Source organism: Cebus imitator, unplaced genomic scaffold (genome assembly GCF_001604975.1).
Source record: "Cebus imitator isolate Cc_AM_T3 unplaced genomic scaffold, Cebus_imitator-1.0 Scaffold196, whole genome shotgun sequence".
Classification (NCBI taxonomy): domain Eukaryota; kingdom Metazoa; phylum Chordata; class Mammalia; order Primates; family Cebidae; genus Cebus; species Cebus imitator.
In genome coordinates, this window is record NW_016107511.1 from 1,683,764 (window position 1) to 1,695,933 (window position 12,170).

Below are 12,170 nucleotides of genomic sequence, written 5' to 3' on the forward strand. Positions count from 1 at the left end.
ACGGGGTTTCACCATGTTGACCAGGATGGTCTCGATCTCTTGACCTCGTGATCCACCCACCTCGGCCTCCCAAAGTGCTGGGATTACAGGCTTGAGCCACCGCGCCCGGCCTACATTAATCTTAATAGTTCTTCGATTATTTGAATGTAATTAATTTTTATTTTGACTTCTGATAAATTTCATTTTTTATTTTACTCAAATTATAGTTGTTCACTTAAGTTTCATTTCTGTATTTATGTTGTAAGAAGTACCAAGTTGGGCCGGGTGCGGCGGCTCCCGCCTGTAATCCCAGCACTTTGGGAGGCTGAGGTGGGCGGATCACGAGGTCAAGAGATCGAGACTATCCTGGCCAACATGGTGAAACCCCGTCTCTACTAAAAAATACAAAAATTAGCTGGGTGTGGTGACGTGCGCCTGTAGTCCCAGCTACTCTGGAGGCTAAGGCAGGAGAATTGCTTGAACCCAGAAGGCGGAGATTGCAGTGAGCCGAGATTGTGCCACTGCACTCCAGCCTGGTGACTGGTGACAGAGCAAGACTCTGCCTCAAAAAAAAAAAGAAGTACCAAATTGGACACGTCTTTGTAACAATGTGTAAGAAAAAAAAAGTACCAGGGAGCTCTGTGATTTCTTATGTTGCCAAGATGAGAACGGAGTGGGCAGGAACGGAGAAAGGGACAGAGGTGAAAGCACAAAGGGACAGGAGAAAGCTGAGGTGGGCCACGTCCTTCTGGCTGGGGCAGTGTCCTGGGACACATAATTCCAGATCATATCCTTCTGTTTGCTCCACATCATTGCGATTTTCATTAATTGACAACAAGATACAATTGATCAACAAGAAGGCTGGGCACCATGTCTCACCCCTGTAATCCCAGCACTTTGGGAAGCTGAGGTAGGCGGATCACCTGAGGTCGGGAATTCAAGACCAGCCTGGCCAACATGGCAAAACCCCATCTCCACTAAAAATACAAAAATTAGGCCGGGCACAGTGGCTCATGCCTATAATCCCAGCACTTTGGGAGGCCGAGGCAGGCAGATCACCTAAGGTCAGGAGTTGGAGACCAGCCTGGCCAACATGGTGAAATCCTGTCTCTACTAAAAATAAATACAAAAGTTAGCTGGGCGTGGTGGCATGCACCTGTAATCCCAGCTACTCGGGAGGCTGAGGCAGGAGAATCCCTGGAACCCGGGAGGCAGAGGTTGCAGTAAGCCAAGATCACACCACTGCCCTCCAGCTTGGGAGAGTGAGACTTTGTCTCAAAAAACAAAACAAAACAAAACAAAAATTAGCTGGGCATGGTGGTGCATACCTGTAGTCCCAGCTACTCAGGAGGTTGAGGCAGGAGAATTGCTTGAACCTGGGAGGCAGTGGTTGCAGTGAGCCAAGAATGTGCCACTGCACTCCAGCCTGGGCAGCAGAGCAAGATGCCAGCTAAAAAAAAAAAAAACTAGGATGACAGTTTCAGTGGCTCACGTCTTTAATGCAAGTACTACTTTGGGAATCCAAAGCAGGAGGATCACTTGAGCCTAGGTTCAAGACCCAGTTTGAACTGGGCAACATAGGGAGACTCCATCTCTACCAAAAAAATTGTTTTAAATTAGCCAGGCATGGTAGCACAAGCCTGTTGTCCCACCTCACTTGGAAGGCTGCGGTGGGAGGACTATCTGAGCCCAGGAGGTTGGGGTTGCAGTGAGCCATGATCACACTGCTACACTCCACCCTGGGCAACAGAGCAAGACCCTCTCCAAAAATATAAAAAAGGACTGGGAAGAGCAAAGGCGGAGTGAAGGTTAGGGATGGCGTTATCTCCCCATCTCAGGAGCTTCCTGCAGAGAGAAGCATGTGGTGATATCTGAGTACTTCTTAATCCTTCAAATCTGGAATGTTACCTATCTGGTAAAAGGGACATTGCAGTTGTGATTAAGTTAAGGACTTCAAGATGGGGAGGTTAGCATGGATTATACAGGTGGGCCAGTGTGATCACGAAGATCTTTATGAAGGAAGGCAGGAGATCACAGTGAATAGTAGAAGATATGACACTGATGAAAGCAAAAGTTGTAGTGATGTAGCAAAGGGGTCACAAGCCAAGGAATGCAGGTGGCCACTAGAAGCTGCAAAAGCAAGGTAATCGATTCTCCCCTCACGGCCCCTGGGGCACCAGCCCTGCCAACACCTGGACTTTAGCCCAAATGAAACTGATCTCAGACTTCTGCCCTCCAGAACTCTAAGAACAAATTTGTGTTGTTTTAAGCCACTGGGTTTGGGTAGTTTGTTGCAACAGCAACTGGACATTAATGCCCTATCTTTGAGGATGAACAGAACTGACCGAAACTTCACCAAACTGAAAGGAAGCTCAGGCCCTGTAGGGGGCTTGAGTGAGAGCCCTGTGAGACTCCAGTCTCCGTGCCTCCTCCCTCAGACATGGTCCCTCAGGGTAGACAGCACCACAGGGCACACAGTGGGGTGGGGGGAGGGAATCCCCCCACTTCAGCAGGAATTAACTGGGCTTGTTACGTGCGTAAAGAACAGTTACACTCAGGTGATGGTCCATCACAGTACATGTGGATGGGAGGAGGCATCAGAAGTTCATTCAAGGCAGGGCACGGTGGTTCACACCTGTAATCCCAGCACTTTGGGAGGATGAGGCAAGTGGATCACTTGAGGTCAGGAGTTTGAGACCAGCCTGGCCAACATGCAGAAACCCTATCACTACTAAAAATACAAAAATTAGCTGGATGTGGTGGTGTGCACCTGTAATCCCAACTACTCGAGAGGCTGAGGCAGGAGAATCGCTTGAACCTGGGAGGCAGAGGTTGGAGTGAGCTGAGATCATGCCACTGTGCTCCAGCCTGGATGACAGAGCAAGACTCAGTCTCAAAAAAAAAAAAAAAAAAAAAAAAAAAAAAAACAAAGAAAAAAAAAAAAAAAAAAAAAAAAAAAAAAGTTCATTCAAAGAACTCAGCGGTCACTCGGATTAGGACTTTGTGAAGATATTCAAGAGACATCACAGAAAACATGAACCATGATGGTTTGACCCATGACCTGCCCTTTCTGGGAGAACCTGTACTCGCCATAAATAGAACCTATACTTCCCAAGAGTTCTAGGAGATGGGAGTGGGTCCATGCAGAGCACTCTTATGGGGCAGAGGTTTATCCCCTTCAGAATCACTTAACACAGGGCTCCCTTTGAATCCAGCTCAATCCCCAGCCAGGGCAGCGGGACTGGATTTGTTGAATGGCCAGGGCAGGAGTGAGCCATTTGGGCAGGCGTTCCTCGGAAGGGCACGCGGTCGGCGTGCGCGTTGAGAGCCTCACACCACCACTCCAGAACGAGCAGTAAGAATGGAACTGGAGCATATGAAGAGACAGACGGCAGAAGTGTCTACCGTTCCTTTATTCCTTGTTAAAGGCAGTGACTCGTGTTGCTCATGGGCTACCCGCTGCTCCTGCAGGGAATCCCAGTGGCCACCTGGAGGTGCTGGACGGGATGACCCCAGCTCCAGCTGCCTTGGCTGTGGAGATTCAGAGTTCAGATTGGAACATATCTTTTTTTCTCACTCAGATATGCAAAAGTGGGCCCTGACATGGAAATGGGTGGATTCCGGAGATTCAAATGCCCGCATTTCCTGATAGGCCCCAATATCTCCACTAAGAGTCTGCAGTTGCTACTTCCAGCAGGCCAGGATGGACACCAAAGCCCTTTATAGAGAATATCCTGGCCACTTCTAGTCTTACACAGCTCCACAAGGCAATGATGCCTTCTTTTTAATTTTTTTTTATTTATTTATTTTTTGAGACTGAGTCTCACTCTGTTGCCCAGGCTGGAGTGCAGTGGCGCCAAGGCTGAGTCTCACTCTGTCGCTCAGCTCACTGAAACCTCCACCTCCCGAGTTCAAGCAATTCTCCTGCCTCAGCCTCCCGAGTAGCGCCCACCAACATGCGTGGCTAATTTTTGTATTTTTAGTAGAGAGAGGGTTTCACCAAGTTGGCCAGGATGCTCTCGATGCCGTCTTTAATAAATAAATAAATGTTTAATACTGCCACTCTCATGCTGACCACAAGAAGGTGCTGTTCCTCCACTCACGCACGGAAAAGTCTGGTTTCTTAAGAAACGCCGTGACATAGCTGAAACTGAGCTGAGACCTACAAATGGAGATTTGCTAAAATCTTTGAGAAAAGGAAAGGAAAATAAATGTTGAGACTGTCACAGCCCAGTTAATCCTGTGCTCTCAGAAGGGACCATCTTTACCCTCACCACCAAGGAACTTCTCAGGGGACACCCCTACCCCTAATGTCCAGCTCCAAGAAAGAGGGGCAAAAAGAGGTTGACGCATCCCTTCTCCAGCCTGCTGTCAGGAAGACGGTCCTCCCAAGAATAAAAGATCCCAGCTCACTCTCAGTAACTATCAGCAGCAGCCATGCTCCCTAAATATTCTGCCTTGCAGCCTGGCACGGTGGCTCACGCCTGTAATCCCAGCACTTTGGGAGGCCAAGGCAGGCAGATCATGAGGTCAGAAGTTCAAGACCAGGTGACCAATATTGTGAAACCCCGTCTCTATTAAAAATAAAAAAATTAGCCAGGTGTGATGGCGTGCGCCTGCAGTCCCAGCTATTCAGGAGGCTGAGGCAGAAGAATCACTTGAACCTGGGAGGCAGAGGTTGCAGTAAGCCAAGATCGCACCACTGCACTCCAGCCTAGGTGACAGAGCAAGACTCTGTCTCAAAAAAAAAAAAAAAAAAGATTCTGCCTTGCCTGACAAGGCCTCACTCCTCTAGTGTGGTCTCTAAAGTCCCAGACTATTTCTGGGATATTCTGGAACATTCCTGTGAAAGCATATGTAACTGGGCAGGCACCAACTCCCACATACTCCCTCTGAAGCCCAGTACTTCAATTCCCATCTTCCCACTTCCCTTCTCAGGAGGGTTTCCTGTCTGAGGATCACACCCTTCCTGGGGGTCAGCCCTGAATGCTCCTCTGCAGCAGCATTTCCCCTGGTGGGTGAGGAGGACCACACATGGTTCAGCCTGGCGAGTCACACCACTCTGAGCAAATAGGGCTTCCAAGAGGTAAGGAGGTGTGCCAGTGAGAAAGGTTTATTACTAGAATCTGACCTGAGTGATGGAGGCACACATGATGGGTCAGGATCATATTGTCCAGGGATAATGAGGCTGTCAGGCTCTTGTGACCATTTTGCCAGCAGATCGAGTAAAGATGTTTGATAATATTATATGTCTGCCAAAATGGGAATGACTGCCTGAACTAAGAAAGGAGGTCTCCTCAAAAATCCTCTTTTGGATTTCCTTCTCCTACTGAAAACGAAGTGCAAATAAGCTCCCAAAGTCCTCCTACTAGGCAGGTGAAGTGGCTCCCACTTGTAAGGGTATCGCTTGAAGCCTAGAGTTCCAGACCAGCGTGGGCAACAGACTGAGACTCCATTTCTACAAACAAAAAACCGGCCGGGCGTGGTGGCTCAGGCCTGTAAGCCAAACACTTTGGAGGCCAAGGCGGGCCGATCACCTGAGGTCGGGAGTTCAAGAGCAGCCTGACCAATATGGTGAAACCCTGTCTTTTAAAAAAAAAGAAATTAGCCAGGCATGGTGTTGCATGCCTGTAGTCTCAGCTACCTGGGAGGCTGAGGTGGGAGGATCACTTGAGCCCAGGAGTTTGAGGCTGCAGTGAGCCATGATCACATCACTGCACTCCAGCCTGGGTGATAGAGTGAGATCCTAACTCTAAAAGTAAATAAAATAAAAATAAAGCGGCCACGAAAAACTAAAATAAAATCATTTCCTGGCCGGGCGCCAGTGGCTCACGCCGTAATCCAAGCACTTTGGCGGCCAAGGCGGGCGGATCACCTGAGGTCGGGAGTTCAAGACCAGCCTGACCAACATGGTGAAACCCCGTCTTTAAAAAATAAAAAATAAAATAAAATCATGTCCTTTCCAACAATATGGATGGAGCTGGTGGCCATTATCCGGTTTTTGTTTGTTTGTTTGTTTGTTTGTTTTTTGTATTTTTTTAAAGATAGAGTTTCACTACATTGGTCATGCTGGTCTCAAACTCCTGACCTCAGGTGATCCGATCCGCCCACCTCAGCCTCCCAAAGTACTGGGATTACAGGCATGAGCTACCACGTCCAGCTATGGTGGCCATTATCCTAAGTAAACTAACTCAAACAGAAAATCAGATACCGGCCAGGCGCGGTGCTCAAGCCTGTAATCCCAGCACTTTGGGAGACCGAGGCAGGTGGATCACGAGGTCAAGAGATCGAAACCATCCTGGTCAACAAGGTGAAACCCCGTCTCTACTAAAAATACAAAAAATCAACTGGGCATGGTGGCACGTGCCTGTAGTCCCAGCTACTCAGGAGGCAGAGGCAGAAGAATTGCCTGAACCCAGGAGGCGGAGGTTGCGGTGAGCCGAGATTGCGCCATTGCACTCCAGCCTGGGTAACAAGAGCGAAACTCTGTCTCAAAAAGAAAAAAGAAAATCAGATACCGCATGTTCTCACTTACACTTAGTGAGCTTAAACTTATGAGGGAGCCAAAGTGTAAGTAGGAACTTATAAATGAGCTAAACGATGGGTACACATGGACATAAAGATAGAAATAATAGACACTGGGACTCCAAAAGCCGGGAGAGTAGGTGGGGAGCAGGGACTGAAAATCACTTATTGGGTCCACCGTACTATTTAGGTAATGGGTTTACTAGAAGACCAGTCTCCACCAGTACACAATGTAGCTAAGACTCTAGCTCAGAAAATAAAATAAAAAATAAAATAAACTTTAGGTCCTCCTATTTATAAGTACCGCCTCATATATGCCTCTTGCAACGTCTCCAATCAAATCCTTTATTTACACAATATCTGCCAGTTCGTCTAGATAAAAAATTCTCTATAATTTGCTTTTTGTCTTATTTGGAGAGCCAATCTGATATATGAAATATGAGAATTCTAATTCATTTTTTCCTGACCTGCCGGGATAGTTCACAAAAATTCATGCACTATTAGGTTTGATTTCAGTGTTATGCCATTTCTAGATGTTTGTTTTCAACAACCAACAGAAGAGATGGCAAGCTGTGACTTCACTTTGTCCTAACATGTGTCAGGTATCTTTAGGAAGAACTCAGTCGCAGTTGCTGGGGTTACAGAGAAGAATGTATACGACAGGATCTCCTTAGGCTCCAGGGGACCAAAGTCACCATCATCCATAGAATCAGCATAATTTTCACAGTTATTTAAAACACGTGGTTACAAGCAGGGGAACAGCGTAAGATCAGCATAAAGTCAAGGAGGGAAATTTGTTATCAGGATTTAAAGGTGACTCACAGAACCAGAGGCAGAGAGAGGCAGCCGGGGCCCAGTGACGGACCGGAAGTGAAGACTCCGTGGCCTCCAGGACTCTTCCTGTGTGCTTTGCTCTCCTTCCTTTCTCAGCAGGCTGGATTTCTGTGATCCCCAGGCAACGTAGCAGAATGTGTCTACTCCCAAATCATGGGTTTACATCTGTCCTATTTACGAGACAGCCAGACCGAGGTTGGAAAGAGGGAGTGAGAGATGAGAACCAGCCCAGTAGGTCAGGTTCCCTATAGTTGGCATTTTCGAGATCGTCTAGTCTAGAAGTTTCTCTCTCTCTCTCTGTATGTGTCTCACCCTCTAACTTTCTTTCACTCTGTTTCTCAGTTTATATGTTCTCAGTTTATATGTTAGACATACTCTTATGGTCAAATATTCATGTAATCCATAGTATATGGAGGAAAACACCAGAGACTTCTTATAACCTCACTTCCCTCTCCACAGGGGTAGCCACTGTTAACAAGTATATATGCAGGCCGGGCGCGGTGGCTCACGCCTGTAATCCCAGCACTTTGGGAGGCCGAGGCGGGTGGATCACGAGGTCAAGAGATCGAGACCATCCTGGTCAACATGGTGAAACCCCGTCTCTACTAAAACTACAAAACATTAGCTGGGCATGGTGGCGCGTGCCTGTAATCCCAGCTACTCAGGAGGCTGAGGCAGGAGAATTGCCTGAACCCAGGAGGCGGAGGTTGCGGTGAGCCGAGATCGCGCCATTGCACTCCAGCTTGGGTAACGAGAGCGAAACTCCGTCTCCAAAAAAAAAAAAAAAAGTATATATGCTTCCAGTTCATTTTCTGTGCATCCATATCAATGTAAGCACATGTATATATCAGTTTTCTTTATTTCACTTAAAGTGAATTGTATTATATGCATTGTTTTGATACTTGCCTTTTTTACTAAATATGAATTGAAGATCTTTCCATGTCAGCACATACAAATCTACTACATTCTTTCTACAAATCATAATGAATATGTCCTAATTCATGAAACCAATTTGTGTTGATGAGTACTTAGGTTGATTCTACTTTATGATGGTTAATTTATGTGCCCACTTGGCTGAACTCTGGTACCCAGGGGTTTAGTCAAACACCAGTCTACACATTGCTGTAAAGGTTTTTTTGTTTTGTTTTGTTTTTTTGCTGGGATTAACATGTAATGATTGCTTCTCTGAAAATCGAACCTAGAGCTTCATCCTCAGAGTAGCTGAATTACAACACAAATAGGACAATACAAGTCAGAACCTGGAGGGAACATGATTGGAAAACTGGTGATAAGCAGGTCTGGGGAACAAGCGAATGAACCCACCTCTCTGAATATGTGAGAAACGAAAACATTTGTATTCCGTATCGAATATATCAAAGGGTGACCTCAGCAGAGGAGGATTTTAATAATCAAGTGGGTAGGTTGCCTTTTGTGTGGATACTAGTCAGCCTGTTTCCATAACCCAAAGTGCGTGGCAGTGGCGAAGGTACGCATGAGCTCCGCAACATGGACTTTCGCCAGCCAGGGCCAAGCTGGCCACAGCCGCTGCTGGGTGCCTCATCTGCCAGAAACAGAAACCGACACTGTGCTCCCAACGTGGCGCCCTTCCTCAGGGTGATTAGCCAGCTACCTGGTGGCAGGTTCATTATATTGGACCACTAACCTCATGGAAGCAGCACCATTTTGTTCTTACTGGAACAGACACTTATCCTACAAAAGGATTTGCGCCCAGTACACAGTGCTTCTGCCAAAACGATCACCTGTGAACTTACAGTATGCCTCATCTACTGTCATGGTATCCCACACAGCATTGCTTCTGTTCAAGGAACTCACTTCAAGGCAAATGAAGTGCAGTAGTGGGCCCGTGCTCATGGAACTCACTGGTGTTACCATATTCCCCACCATCTTGAGGCAGCTGGCTTGACAGAACAGTGGAATGGCCTTCTCAAAATTCAGTTATAGCAGCAGCGAGGTGACCATACCTTGCAGGGCTGAGGCAAGGTTCCCCAAGAAGTCATGTATTCTCTAAATCAGTGCTCAATACATGACACTGTTTCTCTGATAGACAGGATTTACAGGTCCAGAAATCCAGGGGTAGAAATGAGAGTGGCACTATGCAATATTGCCCCTACTGAGCTAATAGCAAACCTTTCACTTCCTGTTCCCATGACCATATGCTCTGTTGGTCTGCAGGTCTTAGCTCCGAAAGGAGGAATGCTTCCAGCAGGTCACACAACTTCGTTGAACTGGACAATAAGACAACCACGCAGCCATTGCAGGCTCTGCATGCCTGAGTCAACAGGTAAGAAAGGGAATTACTCTACTACCTGGGGTGATTTTTTTCCTAATTACGAAGGGTCATTGGACTTCACAATAGAGGTAAGGAAAAATATGTCTGGGATATAGGACATCCCTTGGGGTGTCTCTTAGAAATACCAATTCCTAGCTAGGCACGGTGGCTCATGCCTGTAATTCCAGCACTTTGGGAGGCTGAGGTGGGTGGATCATGAGGTCAGGTGTTCAAGACCAGCCTGGCCAACATGGTGAAACCCTGTCCTACTAAAATTACAAAAAATAAGCCTGGTGTGATGGCACATGCCTGTAATCCCATCTTCTCAGGAGGCTGAGGCAGGAGAATTGCTTGAACCTGGGAGGCAGAGGTTGCAGTGAACCGAGGTCATGCCATTGCGCTCCAGCCTGGCTGACAGAGCAAGACTCCATCTCAAAAAAAAAAAAAAAAAAAAAGGAAAAAAGAAAACTACTATACCCTCTGATAAAAGTCAATGGAAAACTACAACAACCCGATTTAGGCAGGACTACGAATGGCTCAGCTGCTTCAGGAATGAAGGTTTGGGTCATCCCACCATGCAAAAAAACACACAACCAGCTGAAGTGTTTGCTGTGGACAAGAGAATATGGAATGAGTAATAGAAGAAGGTATTTATAAATATCAGGTATACTAAACATGTGACCAGTTGTTTAAATGAGAATAGTAGTTGCTGTGACTATGTCTTCATTTTTTTATGAATATGTTTGTGTGTGTGCATGTCTATGTGTGTAAAATCTTTGTTTTCTGTTTTCTTTTATCCCCTTGTATACTATAAGATGTATTAACTTTACACCAGAGTATTTAAATACTCAATTTTTTATCATAGTGTTTTAAGTTATAGAATATTAAGAAGAGTGAACATTACCCAAGGACTTTGGATCCTTTTCTGGGGGAAAGTTAATACATTTTCAGTTCTTTTTTTTTTTTTTCCTTTTGAGACAGAGTCTCACCCTGTTGCCCAGGCTGGAGTACAGTGGCATGATCTTGGCTCACTGCAACCTCCGCCTCCCGGGTTCAAGCAATTCTCTTGCCTCAGCCTCCCAAGTTGCTGGGATTACAGGTGACTGCCACCACACCTGGCTAATTTTTGTATTTTTAGTAGAGATGGGGTTTCACCATGTTGGCCAGGCTGGTCTCGAACTCCTGACCTCAGGTGATCCACCCACCTCAGCCTCCCAAAGCCCTGGGATTGCAGGCCTGAACCAATGCAGCCAGCCATTGCGTTTTCAGTTCTATGGCAGATACTTGTATCATGTTAGGCAGAAGTATGACTTTGTTATTATCTTTATACGGAGATTAAGTATGGTTTTAAGGGGATGTGTATGGGTGCCAAGTTGACAAGGGATAGACTGATGATTAATTTTATATGTCAACTTGACTAGGACATGATAAGGAGTCACTGTGTTAAACACAAGTCTGAGTGTTGTTATAAAGGTATTTCTTAGATATGATTAACATTGAAATCAATAGACTTTGAGTAAAGCAGATTACCCTCCATAATGTGGGTGAGTTTCATCCAATCAGAGAAGGCTTAAGCAAAGACAGATTTCCTGAAAAAGAAGCACTTCTCAAAACTACAAGATGTTTCAAGCCACTTGCTACGCAAAATTAGGACTCAAGACTGCAACATTCTTTTCCAGCCTGCTCGCCTGCTCCACACATTTCAGATGTGCCAGCCCCCGCAATCATGGGGGCTTTGCTCATTGCAAAGGTTAGATGCTTGGAGGAAATCTGTCCATTGTCACAGAGCATATAGTGAAGGGTTAATTTAGAACTGAGAAGCAATAAGCTGATAACTGTTACAGGCACTTCGTCTCTCACTGTCTCATTCAGTCACGTACTGATGCTCTCTAGACAATACCTTCTAATTTCTGCACTTCTGCCTGGCTACTATTCCTCCTGCAAAACTATTTTTTGATGATGTCTGAGTTCATCACTCTGCAAAACTAAGTCATATGGCTCTTTGTATTTGAAAATGAAATCATCTAACTTCTAATTCTTATTTCATGTGAAATATGACACTGAGAGCAGTAATGTCAAAGAAAACTTTTTGTTTGTTGATGTCAGCAATTAATTAGAGCTGCCAAATACCACCACTTGTATCTGTATGTCAATTTCTGCTTGCCAAAACACTGCTTACAACAAAATTGGTCACATCTGGCAAACCACCTGTTGCCAGTGCTGTTTATCAGCCTGTTACTGTATTCTGGTCATACATTTATTTCCAAAAAATCATAAAGCTCCTCACCAGACCCAGTGGCTCATGCCTGTAACCCCAGGAGTTCGAGAGGCCATGGCAAGATGATTGCTTGAGCCCAGGTTCAAAACCAGACTGGGCAACATAGGGAGACTCCTGTCTCTATAAAAAAATAAAATTAAAAAATTGCCCTGTAATCCAAGCACTTTGGAGGCCAAGGCAGGCAGATCACCTGAGGTCGGGAGTTCAAAACCAGTCTGACCAACATGGTGAAACCCCGTCTTTATAAAAAAAAAAAAAAAAAAA

The 12,170-nt window shown here is 45.8% G+C and overlaps 1 pseudogene across 1 annotated transcript in view; it reads left to right on the top strand.

Annotated features, from left to right (window-relative positions):
- The window catches only part of LOC108316986, a 44,653-nt pseudogene extending 41,072 nt beyond the window's left edge, over positions 1-3,581 (top strand). The window contains exon 4 of the transcript XR_001830539.2: positions 3,408-3,581. The product of XR_001830539.2 is annotated as a 40S ribosomal protein S6-like (transcript). The remainder of the gene's footprint in view (positions 1-3,407) is intronic.
- The last annotated feature ends 8,589 nt before the right edge of the window (positions 3,582-12,170 follow it).